At 46.2% G+C, this 12,571-nt stretch overlaps 1 protein-coding gene and 1 pseudogene across 1 annotated transcript in view; both read left to right on the top strand.

Annotated features, from left to right (window-relative positions):
- Window positions 1–12,571, top strand: part of Tmem266 (transmembrane protein 266) — a 115,881-nt gene that overhangs the window by 13,115 nt on the left and 90,195 nt on the right. The gene's annotated exons all lie outside the window — the stretch shown is intronic.
- LOC114690383 lies at window positions 8,832–8,953 on the top strand (annotated as a pseudogene).

Here is a 12,571-nt window from a genome sequence, read left to right as displayed (position 1 = left end):
CAGCCGTACAAAATAATTCACACGAGTGAGCTGGTTTTACAAATCATGCTTCGGTTATATTTGTTGGAAGGCTCGAGCATAGATGAATGGCATTTGGCAGGATGGAACCTTGATCTCTCTGAAACCCTTAATTATACACTGTAGGCATCTCTGTAGCTTGGTCTGTGTCAAAGGACACCACATTGTCAAACGGCACACCGGGGAGACCGAATTTTGCCACAGCTTGTTCATCTGTAGATGATTGGCTTTGTGTCAGAGAGGTAGCTTCCAGATTCCAGTAGAGTCTGCTTTGAAGACCCGAGTCCTCCTGTCTTTAAAGTGCTCGTGTCTAGTTCCTGTGGAGACAAGTCCATGGTCATTGACCACACTCGGTAAGGACCATAGGTGGTTACACATAGGCTTTGTTTCAAGACTTTGTTTATAGTCAAGTTAATATTACCACACTGGGTATAAGGTGGTGTGTGTCCGTGTGTGTATGTCCGTGTGTCTGTGTGTCCATGTCCATGTGTGACAGCGCATGTAGAAAGCGGAAGTCCGTATCAAGTGCCGTTCTCAGTCCTTCTCCATCTTGATTTTTGAGACAATCTTTTTCTTCTGATCCCGGAACTTTCTGATCTGACTTGATTGGTTGGCCAGCAAGCCCCAGGAATCTCCCCATCCCCACCTCCCCAGTGCTGGGATTATAGCTATGTGCCTGTGCGCTTAGCTTTCACGTGGATGGTGGGGATCAAACCTGGGTCTTCGTACTTGCATAACAAACATTTGTAGACTGAGCCCGCTCCTCGGCTCCCACAGCTGTACCTCCTTAGGAGGCAGAGTTTCACACATCCCAGGCTGGTCTTGAACTCTCTGTGCAGTTGAAGAGGACCTTGAAATTCCCATCCTCTTGCCTCCATATCTGGAGTACTGAGGTTAGAGGTGTGTTGCCACCGTGCCTAGTTTATGGAATGCTGGGGACAGGACCAAGGGCTTCCTGCATGCCAGGCAGATGCTTTACCAGCTGAGCTATACCTCTAGCTCTTAGGTGTAGGAAGGCAAGAGGCGGATATTGGTATCTTCCCCCAATCGCTCTCCACTTTATTCCTTGGAGACAAGCTCTCTCCCTGAGCCTTGAGTTCACTGTTTTTCTGGCTAAGTTGGCTGGCCAGCTAGTCAAGGTGATCCTCCAGTCTCAGCCTGCCACCCGACTCTGCACTGGGGTTCCAGGCACACATAGCCACACTCAGCTTTTTACATGGGTGCTGGGACCCAAACAAAGGCCCTCGTACTTACACAGAAAATGTGTCTTCCCACTAAACAAGCTCCCTAGCCTAGAAAATCTTTTTGTACTAAGATAATAGATATATCTATTTACCCGTATCTATATAAAACACACACACACACACACACACACACACACACACACACACACCTCATAGACCATAGACATCTATAATACCTGTTGATAATTATTACCCACTGTTGTGGTAATACTTATTACGAGTATTTTGAATTATTTTCAGTTGTGGTAAAACACATAAAATTTACTAGTTTAACCATTAAATTTAGTGGTATTTAGTGAATTTACAGCATCATGCAATCATCATCGCCATTCAAGTCCCGAAGTCCCCATCTTGCAAAACTAAGGCTCTGCTCATTAATTACAAGAACTCTATCCCTTCACAGTTTTATGTTACTAATAGCTCAAGTACCTCCTTATTATATTTTATAAAAGGTTTTAATGCTTTCTATTTAGTTCAGCTTAATAACTTGCTGAGGACAGCAAAAAGGCCTGTGTAATGAGAATGCTGAAATTAGGGAGACAGGGAATAAGATGGGAAAAGGAACTTGTGGGCCATGGAGATCTCGTTGACGATGTGGAGCTCATAAAATTTATGGGGACATCTTTGGAGTGTGGCGGACAAGTGAAATGATCAAATTTGTTTTAAAGGATCGTGGAGGTCCATGAAACACTGACTGGGGCATAGGACGGCAGTGGGAGAACAGCCGGAGTCAGTTGCCTAGGTAATCCATGCGGTGACTTGGCTACGAGGTTGTCAGTGGAAGTGGATCACGTGGTTGGAATCTGGGCACAGTTTGCACGTGAAGCCCACAAAATTGGCTCATGTGTTGGGTTCAGGGTGGGAGAGAAAGAAAAGAATCGAGACTGACCTTATAGTTTTTGGGTTGAACAGCTGGAAGGATGAGATTACCATTTTTTTTGATATGGGGATAGAGGAGGAGGAGGAGGTGTTAAGTGGAAGAAATGAGGAGTTCTGTTTCAATCATGTTACATTTCACAGTCTATTAGAGGCCTAATTGAAGATGTCAAACAGGCAGTTGAATATGCAAGTCTGGAGCTCAGGGAGAAAGTGGGGCTGGAGTCAGACATTTTAGAGTAGAGATAATATGCAGGTGACATTTGAAGCTGAGTTTGAATGAACTCACCTAGGACAAAAAGAAAGTATAGAGGGGTGGGAAGAGTCATAGAAATGAACCCAAGGCATGCCAGTGTTTAGAGGTCAAGGGGAAGAGCCAGTGATGGAAATAAGAACACCCAGTGAGGGAAGAGATTGACACCGGATGGTATGGTCCTCTGATAACCGAGGTAATAAAGTGCTTCAAGGCAGAAGAGTGACCAGTAGTGTCTCAAGTGGCTGTGAGGTGGAGCATTGTGTTTAGCAGTGGCTTAGGTTGGGATGAACCTCCAGACACCACAGTCTGTATCTATCGGATGATGGGACTAGATGGAGACTCTTGCATCAAGCAGTTCCACTTCATTTTATTGCTACAGCAGTTTGGCTGACACTTATCAAATGTGGCCTGCCTCATGTTCACCTACGAACTGAGAGTAGCCAAAATGAATCACATCACAGTCCTGGATCTCAAAGCAGGCTAGTGATCTAAGGCCAGCACTTAGAAATCCCCAGGCTGAGTCTTCTGAGTCCTAGGGTTCTGTTCTTGAATATACATGTACATTTTTCAAACTGGGGCTGTATTTTGTCCTCACCAAAGCCTGGCATTGAGGTGGTTCTTTAAGCTCTCTGTTCTTCCTTCTTGAAGATCAATACCTTATTTCTTGATAGAAAACCACCTCCCCTGTTTCCTGTCTTACCAGCAATATAAAGAATTTTTCCTTCTAACTGAGTGTTAAGCACACTCAGGAGGTTGCTGTCTAATTTTCTGAACATTCTCTTTTGAATTCTCCAAGAGATTGAAGAATGGTCTTGTTTTGGTACAACCTCTGACTTATTAGTTCACCTTACATACAACAGTTCATTTTCTTTTTCTTTTTATATATCTGCACTATATTACATCATTCCCTCCCCCCTCTCTCCTTCTGTGTACCATCCATTCCTTCTCAAATTAATGGCTTCTCTTTCTGACATTATTGTGATTTCTCTCTCTCTCTCTCTCTCTCTCTCTCTCTCTCTCTCTCTCAATACAATCCGCTGAACCCATTTAGTATTGCTTTTATGCATCTGTTTTTAGGGCTGACCACTTGATATTGGATAGCCAATTAGAGAGCTCATCCCTGGGGAAGACTGACTCTCTCTCACCATAATTAATTGTCTGTAGCACTTCATCTACAGGTGGAGTCTTGTGAGACCCCCCCGCTGCCCGTAGCCAGCTGTTCTTTAACTAACATATTGTGTACACTGTTATGGGTAGAATGTGACAGGTCTCCAGTGGGCTTATCTGTTTGAACACTTGATCTACAGCTGGCGGGCTGGTTGGGAAGGTGATGGAATCTCTGGGGTAGGAGGTATGGCTTTCTGAAGTGGTTCGGTGAGGATGAGCCCAGCCTAGTTGGGCCTACTTCTGACCCAAGGTCTCTGTTTCCTAGTCCATCGAGATGAGGAAGTTGCAGGATAAACTCCTACCCCACAGACTGACCCATGCCCACCACTGTGCTGTCTCTGCCATGATGGACTAGTTTCCTCTTAAGCCATGGGTTGAAATAAGCCTCTTCTCACGTAAGCTGCTTTTGCCCAGTATTTGTCACAACAATGAGAAAAGTGACACACTGAGTCTCTAGTAGGGTCTCCTTTCTCAGGAAGTTGACCGAATCTTAGGTAGAAATGGCATCCACAGGCAGGGCAAGAAGATCTCAAAGAAAGACATGAGCACAGGGAGGTAGATGTCTTGAGGGGTTCCTGAGAAGGGGCATATTAGATGGAGTCGGGGCCTCAGGAGGTAGAAAGGGGACAGGGACAAGGACTCATTCAGCAAAGTGCTCACCTTGCAAACATAAAGAGCTGAGCCTAGGATGTAAAAGGCTAGGCATTCTGGCACGTACTTAAAATCTCAGCGCTGGGAAGGTGGAGGGAGATGGAACCCTGGGGCTGGGTGACCAACCAACCCAATATGCTTGGTGAGTTCCAAGTCAGTGAGAGATCCTATCTCAGAAATTAAGAGATGGTGCCTAAAGCATGATACCAAAGATTGTCCTTTGACCTCTACATGCATGTGCACATGAACCTGCACATACACACACTTACAAACATGCATAAACATGCACAAATATGTGCACACATACACACACACAAACACACACGCACGCACACCACGTATGCGTGAGGTAGAAATGATTTAAGGGCAAAAGATAGTCACATGAGACCATTTGATATCCTAATTAAAGATAGCATTATGCCTCATAACTGCTACTGATAGGTTAGCCTGAAGGGCTGAAGTCAGGGTCAGGTAGCTTTTACCATATTGTGCATACAGGAAACCCATTCAGGTGTTTGAAGGGTCTAAGGAATGACGTTCAGGATCATCTCTTAGAGATTGCTAATGGGGTAATAGTGTGTAGTGGTCGTAAGGTGAGAATTCGGAAATAAGTTGCCTTGGTTTCTATACCCATTCTCACACATCCATGAGATACCGAGGGTGTATCAAACAGATAAGTGGCCCAGTGAGACGGCTCATCGGGTAAAGGTACCCGAGTGCAATCCCTGAGGCCTACACAGCACGAGCAGAGACTGACGGACTCCCTCAAGTTGTCCTCTCAGTTCTACAAGTATGCCATGGCAAGCATACACAAAACCTGATAAGGTCAAAATCTACATAACATAGTCCATTTTAAAAATGGACTCCTGCCCCCTTCCTACCCAAGGCAGAATTGTGAGTTCCAACTTATTTGGAATAAGGGTCTTTGAAGGTGTGATCAAGTCAAGGGTTTGAGAGAGAGTCCTGCGCCATCAGCTGGGCTGTAAATACTATTGAAGTATTTACTATTAGAAGTAAACACTATTCAGAAGAGAGGCATGCAAAGCTTGGATGCAGAAGAGATGGCATTGTGGCTGTGGGGACAGATTGGAATGGTGCAGCCCTAGCCAAGGAACCACCAGAGCCACCAGGAGCTGGAAGGAGCGAGTACCAGGCTCTCTCCCAGATTCTGGAGGGAGCCCAGTCCTACTAACAACCTTGACATACATTTCTGACCCCCAGAACCATGAGACAATGGATGTCTGTTGTTTTCAGCCACCAACATCACAGTGGCCTTTGTAGGTGCCTCAAGAAACCAAATAAGCAATACTAGTTGTTACGGGAGTCAGGGAGACACAGGGATCCCCGTCTGAGATCCGATTTGTGATATTAGAAAGTCAAGTTCAGGGCACAATTGTAATCTAGCAGCAGTTATTTGACACTCTGTTTAGAGGCCAGTTCCTTGGGAGGAAGTGGGCACGTTGTTCCAGAACATAGGAAAGAACTATCCACCTGCAGCCAATGCCACAGACTCTGTGAGGCCCGGAGATGTGTTCTGCTGTGGCATGGGGTGGAGGAACATCACTGGGCTTTTTCGTGGTCTGGATGGAGTCTCTTCCAGGTTCTGTCCCTTCACTTTGATTCACTGTAACTTAGACTTCTTATCAGCTCGCAGGTGTGGGACTGTGGGTCCCTGGTGGCCAACATAAACACTTGGGATAACTAAAGAGAACCTTGATTGTTTTCTCACACATACACAGAAGAAACAAATGATCAGCCCCATTTTCTTTCTTTTGTATTTGAGGAATTTGATTAGCGTTGACTTCATTAATTATGCTGAGATTCATTCAACCTTGACAGCGACAGAACTGGCGTCTACACCCCTATTCTGAGTAAATGCGCCAGGCTAAAGCCACACATGAGCCTTTCATGCGCAGACACCATTTAATGTCACCACAGAGCCCTCTGTTTACCTTTGGGGGACCGCATTCTCCCTCGGAATCTCAGGTATGAGTTTATTTGGGTTTTTCCTGGCACTGGCCTAAAGAACCCCTCTGGTGCCCTTTCCAACACCTCAGCCTTCTCACTACTTTCCTGCTGTGGCTGCGTCACACCCGCTGGTAAACCCCAAGGGCTTAAAACAATGGGATATGTTTTTCTTCTTACAGTTCTGAAAAATGGAAGTTCCAAATCAAGGTGTGAACAGGGCCATACGCCTTCCCCATTCTCTTGGCGATTCCTTCCTCATGTGCCTTGGCTTGTGGCTGCCTGGGTCCAGCCTCTGCCTCTGGTTTGCCCGAGATTTCTTTCCTGTGTCTTTGTTTTGTATAAGGATAGGTCATTGTTTAGTATCCAACTTTGACTCAGTGTTACCTCGCTATAGTGGATTATGTCTGTGATATATAATATATATATAAAACACTGGGTGTGAAGTTTCTAAGTCAGGTCATATTCTCTAAGGTTTTGAGGGGTCGTGTGTCTTGAGGGAACACAATTTAGCTGTAGGGCCTAAGGTTAGGAAATGTACAGCATCTATAGAGACTAGGCAAAGTAAAGCCTCTATCGTTTGTTAATATAAAAGCATAAGGAAGGCTGAAGAGAATAGTGAGACCATCCTGTCTGCTGTGGGCGGTCCGGTTAAGATCACAGCGACCCATCCTGAGCTCTCCTGCTTTCCACTGAGACTACTCCAGCAGGACTGTTCTCTACAGATGGATCCAGGTCCCGTGTCACCTGCTGTTTCTGCTGACATGGCCACCTGTCTCCTGGCCCAGGGCCTTTGTTGTTTTGTAGTTCTCTGGATATTTGGGGATTATTCCAAGGGCTCCTTTTCTCCAGGTAGATGTATTTCTCCGTAAAGGGTCACTCTCCCTGACCTGCCCCACATTCACTAAGGTCACCGCTGGCTGATTGCCATCTTTGCATTTGCATACTGAGCTCTAACGTGGCCCAGGAAAGCAAGTTTCTGTGTCATTTGTACCATGTCATTATCTGTACAGACGAGTCATCGACCTCATCATTAGTTCACCAGTGTTGGGTCCTTTCTCTCTGCAAGAAAGGGCACTGCTTCCCTTAGTTTCCTGTTCCATATTTTGTGATTGCAGCTACCCACAGTCAAAGAAATCATAAATGAGAAATCCCAGAAAATAAACAGTTTGTAAGTTTTTGTTTGGTTGGTTTGGTTTTTGTTTTTTTTTTTTTGGGGGGGGGGGGACAGGGTTTCACTGTGTATCCCTGGCTGTCCTGGAACTCACTCTGTAGACCAGGCTGGCCTTAAAATCACAGAGATCTGCCTGCCTCTGCCTCCTGAGTGCTGGGGTTAAAGGTGTGTGTTACCACTGCCCAGGCAGTTTGTAAGTTTTTAACTGAAAGCTGTTCTGAGTTTATAATGATATTTCCTGCATCCCCCAGGATCCAGACCTGGATGTGAAGCATCCCTTTGTCCGGGTCACTCACACTGTCCGTGCTAGCCTGCCCTTGCTCTCTGAGCCAGAAAGCCTACCAGAGCAGTTATCTCGATATCACAGTGTTTGTGCTCAGGTAACCACTATTTTTCTTAGCAATGCCTCAGAGCACAAAAGTAGTGATTTGGGGGGAATTCTAATATGCCAAAAGGGAAGCCAAAAAGTGCTTCCTTAAGTAAAAAGGTGATCATTCACCATAGATATATATGTTTAGAACAGTAGGAATTTGGTACTAATGTTTCTAGTTTCATGTGTCTATTGGTGGGGTGTGTGTCTTAAGACACCCCCCTCACACACTACTAAAATTTGTACTGTAGCCGAGTATCACATTACATTCTACATTCTCAAACTGCCATGTTTCTCCGTAGGAGATTCTGTACAGGTTAAACCCCTACTACAGACATAGGGCCTTTGTCACCGTAAACTATCTCCGCTCACTCAAGATGACATCCCCGCCATACTGGAGCAAGATTGGGCTCCCGACTTGCCATAGCTCCTTACGGTATCTGTCAGTCTTGATCCCGACCCCAGATCAGCCGCTCATGGTCAGTGTAGTCCTGTGTAAGGTCCTTAACATCCCCAAACTCAAGTGTGCATGTCCCCAGCACAGTTACTGTGAGATCTTAGTGAGATGGGGAATGTCCACCAAAGCTTCCAACATAGCTGGTTGTGGTCACTGCTCCGTAAATCTGCCCACGGTGATTACAAGTACTGTCAATGGTACGGCCGAGGAATGGCTGCCTTCCAGCACCATGCAGATTTAAGAAGATGCTCTCTGGATCACGTGGCTGTAAGAGCATCCCTCCAATCAGGTAGTGTTTTATGTATGGAGTATCCCGCGCCCCCCCCCCCCCCGCCCCAGTTTTCACCCTTTTCTCTCATTTCACAGGAAGAGTCATTCTTCCCTCTCAAAACTGACCATCTTTGTACCGTCAGCCCTGCCCTCCCCACCTGTGCAGAACCTGAATGGGAAGTTTCCGTCACCTCTCCCTTGGTTGAACTCCCAACAAACTCCATTTGTGCCTTTGCTTAAAAACATGCTCAGCCCCGCAGCCAGCTTACCGTACTGTGTTAGGGGTGGTGAATATGATCAAAACACACTGTACAAGACTCTGAGCTCTCAAAGAACTAATAAAAAGACAATAAGTAAGTAAGTAAATAAAATGTAAAGATGCTGTCTACGGCCATACCACCCTGAACGGCGTGCCCGATCTCGTTTGATCTCAGAAGCTAAGCAGGGTCAGGCCTGGTTAGTACTTGGATGGGAGACCGCCTGGAAATACGGGGTGCTGTAGGCTTTAAAAAATAATTAAAAAAAAAACTTTAAAGATGCTGCTTATATCTTCCTTTCCCATCAAACTTTGTGAACTCTTCTAACATTTATTAATTGAACAAATAACATATTTCATAAGCACTAACAGATACAATGGCAGGTCCAGGGAGCTGGATAAGGGATGGTACCTCCCATTGTGTGGTCTCAAGCAAGATCCTCAGCCACCCCCACCCCACCCCCGTTCTGGCACTTGCCTAACCTTCTTCCTCATGCCGCTCACCTCAGCTTCTCTTCCCTGCCCAGTTTCACTCTCTAGAACAGCCCATTGTTCACAGGATGTTCCCTGACTAGCTCATGCATCGCTTTTAGATCCCAGTACAGACATTGTTTCTTTAAAGAGACCCTGCCTTGCCCTCAGCTGTTCCTTCTCTTGTCCAGACACTACTTGGTTTCTAGCTTTCCCTCCTCAGTCTCTGGGCTGCCTTTTGTGTGTCTCTGTGGTACTAAGGATGGAACCTAGGGCCTCATGCGTACTAGTCAAGCACTCTAACACTGACCAGACCTCAACTCTCTCTTCATTCCACCCAAAGCCTTACGGGAGCAGGGGTTATGTCTTAACTAGTCATCCCATGCATGATGTCTGTCTGATGGTAGTCGCCTGTGATAAAAGAAAGGGAGGGACAAAGGACGTCTTGTAAGAGTCAGTCCGTCAGAGGGAAGAAAATAAGGTCTTATGACATGTTGAGCAGAGTGTCATGGTGGAGTTCCTGTATGCTTGGGGAGCAGAGGACAGGTGTGAACTCACAGAAGTGTGTGAGATAATCAGGAAGCACCTCTGTGAAGGCAGGTAGGCATCAGGATGAAGGAAAGGGGGAAAGGGCATCCTGGCAAAGGGAAGGCTTTACAGAGACATGGAATAACTTTGTATTCAGAATTCTATAGACTGAGGCAGGAGAAGCATGAGTCCTGGGCCATCCTGGGCTACATGGCAAGACATAGTTTAAAAAAGGAGGGGGGGGGGCAAAAACAACAACAAAATTCGTGAGTTAGAGAATTTCATCTGTGAGTCTGGAGAAAAGGAAGCTTGGAAAGAAATAGCAACGGTGAGACCGGGCACATTGTTCACCATGCTGTCCGTGGTGGACCTGGTCTATTTCCTGTGGAACTGAAACGTCTGGAAGGAGCCAGGGAGAGGGCTTTAGAGCAGAGCCATGGTGTGATTTGATTCCCATTTTAAAGGCTGCGTTAGGCATCTCGGACTCCCTTTTCTGGCTGGTGTGTTAGAGAATGGTGTAACTATTTTAGAAAGCTGCTTGGCAGCGTCGTACAAAGCAAAGCATAAGCGCATCCAAAAACCCGACAATCCTACTTAGATATTTACTCTAAACTGTTGAAACTATATATCCAAAAAAGACTTATGCAAAAATGTTCATAATGCATTTTTGGAAAAACTAAAGCTGAAAATAGGTGAGTTTCTCATATGCAGGTAAAAGGGAAAGAAACTGTTATCCACTTATAGTTATGCACGCCTGCAGTAAAGCGCAGACTAGCACTGAAATTCATGGATGTTATGTTAAGCTAAAGAAGCCATACATACACACAGCCAGGCGGCGGCGGCGGCGGCGGCGGCGGCGGCGGCGGCGGCGGCGGCGCACACCTTTAATCCCAGCACTTAGGAGGCAGAGGCAGGCGGATCTCTGTGAGTTCGAGGCCAGCCTGGGCTACCAAGTGAGTTCCAGGAAAGGTGCAAAGCCACACAGAGAAACCCTGTCTCAAAAAAACAAAAACAACAACAAAAAAAGCCATACACACAAAAATCTCTCCTATATAATCCCTAAAAATCCTACCTAATTCAAAAGCAGCAAAATCCATCTCTGGTGCTAGAAATCAGAATGGCAGTTGCCTCTGGCAATGTGGAGCAAAGGGTCAGAAAGGAATGTTCTAGGAAATGGAATTTTTTTTTTTTTTTTTTTTTTGTTTTTCGAGACAGGGTTTCTCTGTGTAGCTTTGCACCTTTCCTGGAGCTCACTTGGTAGCCCAGGCTGGCCTCGAACTCACAGAGATCCACCTGGCTCTGCCTCCCGAGTGCTGGGATTAAAGGCATGCGCCGCCACTGCCCAGCTAGGGAAATGGAAATGTTTTAATATGTTATTAATTTGGTCTTTGTGTGTGTATTTCCTGTGTATGAGTACAGGCATGCACATGCCGTGACATGCATGTGGAGGTTGGAGAACCACCCTGGGTGCTGGTCTTTCGCTTTCTCTTCATCTGAGACTGCGCTGTTTGCTACAGCGTCCCCCAAGCTAGCTGACCCCCAAGATTCCAGGATTCTCCCATCTCTGCTGCCTATTTTGGAACACTGGGATTCAACTGTAGGCTGCCATGTCTGGGGATGAGTTCTGGGGATCTGAACTCGGGGCCTCGTGCTCAAGCGCTTTACCCACTGAGCCGCCTCCCCAGCCCACGTTTTAAATCTTAACGGAGTTGGCAACCTTGTTCGTACTCATCAAGCCGCGCATTTAAAGTGTGTGTAACTGTATAAAAATTACTCTTCGGATTTCAACTTCCTTGAAATCACTGTGGAAAAGGGTAGAAAAGAGAATTAAAAATAAACTTGGAGAGGTGCACGCCCAGAATTTAAGCAGTGAAAGTGAGGTAGGAAAGAGGGGTGGAGTTTCTGGATCATTAAGGTGGTAGACTTCGAAAGTAGATGGGAGACGAGAGGGTAGAGAAAACTGGTGGTGTGGGTCTATTGACAGAGAAAACTGTTTCCGGAGGAGACCTTTGGTGATGGGAGATGAGCTGAGTTTTCAGAACAACTGGTTGATGTATCTCTTGGGCATTATCTCTTGGGCAGCTATGGTTCTGGTGGGTCAGAGATACAGGCAGACGGACATCAGGAAGGAGATGTCATGGAGGCCATGGTGAATGGGAATGTGTGTAGACTGAACAGAGACAGGAGCTAAAAACAGAGCCCTGGAAACCTTGACATTTAAAGGGCAGGAGAGAGAGAGAACCCCTGAAGGAATTTGAAAAGATGCTCAAATGTCTGTCACGTGGCCAAATTAGCACAAAGTGGTTCAACAAATATGGAGGCCCTGATCCCCAGTGCTACAGAGGAGCACCTTCCTGAGCACCAACCCAGCCCCACCAGCTGAGACCCTCCAGGCTCCTCCATCCCTTCCTCATGCTATGAGAATGTTTGTCCTAAAGGTGCCCAAAGCTCTCCGGGTCTCTAGATGGTTGACCCGCTCACAACTGTACCATCTACATGCTCTGCCCTTACCCGTGGCCTTTGTGACCCCATAGGTCCTTGTTAGCCTCATCAGGGCACCTCTTCTTGCCCCTTGAACACAATCCCTTCCTAAGTTTCTTTCCTCCCTTCTCTTAGCACTCACTGAGATGTATCCTCTGATGTATATCCTGTGCTCGGTGCTGAGGCTAAAATGTGGAGAGTGGGCCCGGCTTCCTGGGAGTTGACAGCGCACAGTTACAGAAAATGAAAATAAATAGCTTCAATAATATAATATGATAGAAAGTTATTATCGGGGTATCCTGGAAGTATGGAGGGACCCTCTGGACTGGGGAGACAGCTCAGTCAGAAAAGTAGCGGCCATGCCAGTATAAGCACCTGAGTTCAGAT

The sequence above is a fragment of the Peromyscus leucopus genome, chromosome 7, assembly GCF_004664715.2.
Source record: "Peromyscus leucopus breed LL Stock chromosome 7, UCI_PerLeu_2.1, whole genome shotgun sequence".
NCBI classification, from domain to species: domain Eukaryota; kingdom Metazoa; phylum Chordata; class Mammalia; order Rodentia; family Cricetidae; genus Peromyscus; species Peromyscus leucopus.
This window is presented reverse-complemented; position numbering and strand designations above follow the sequence as displayed.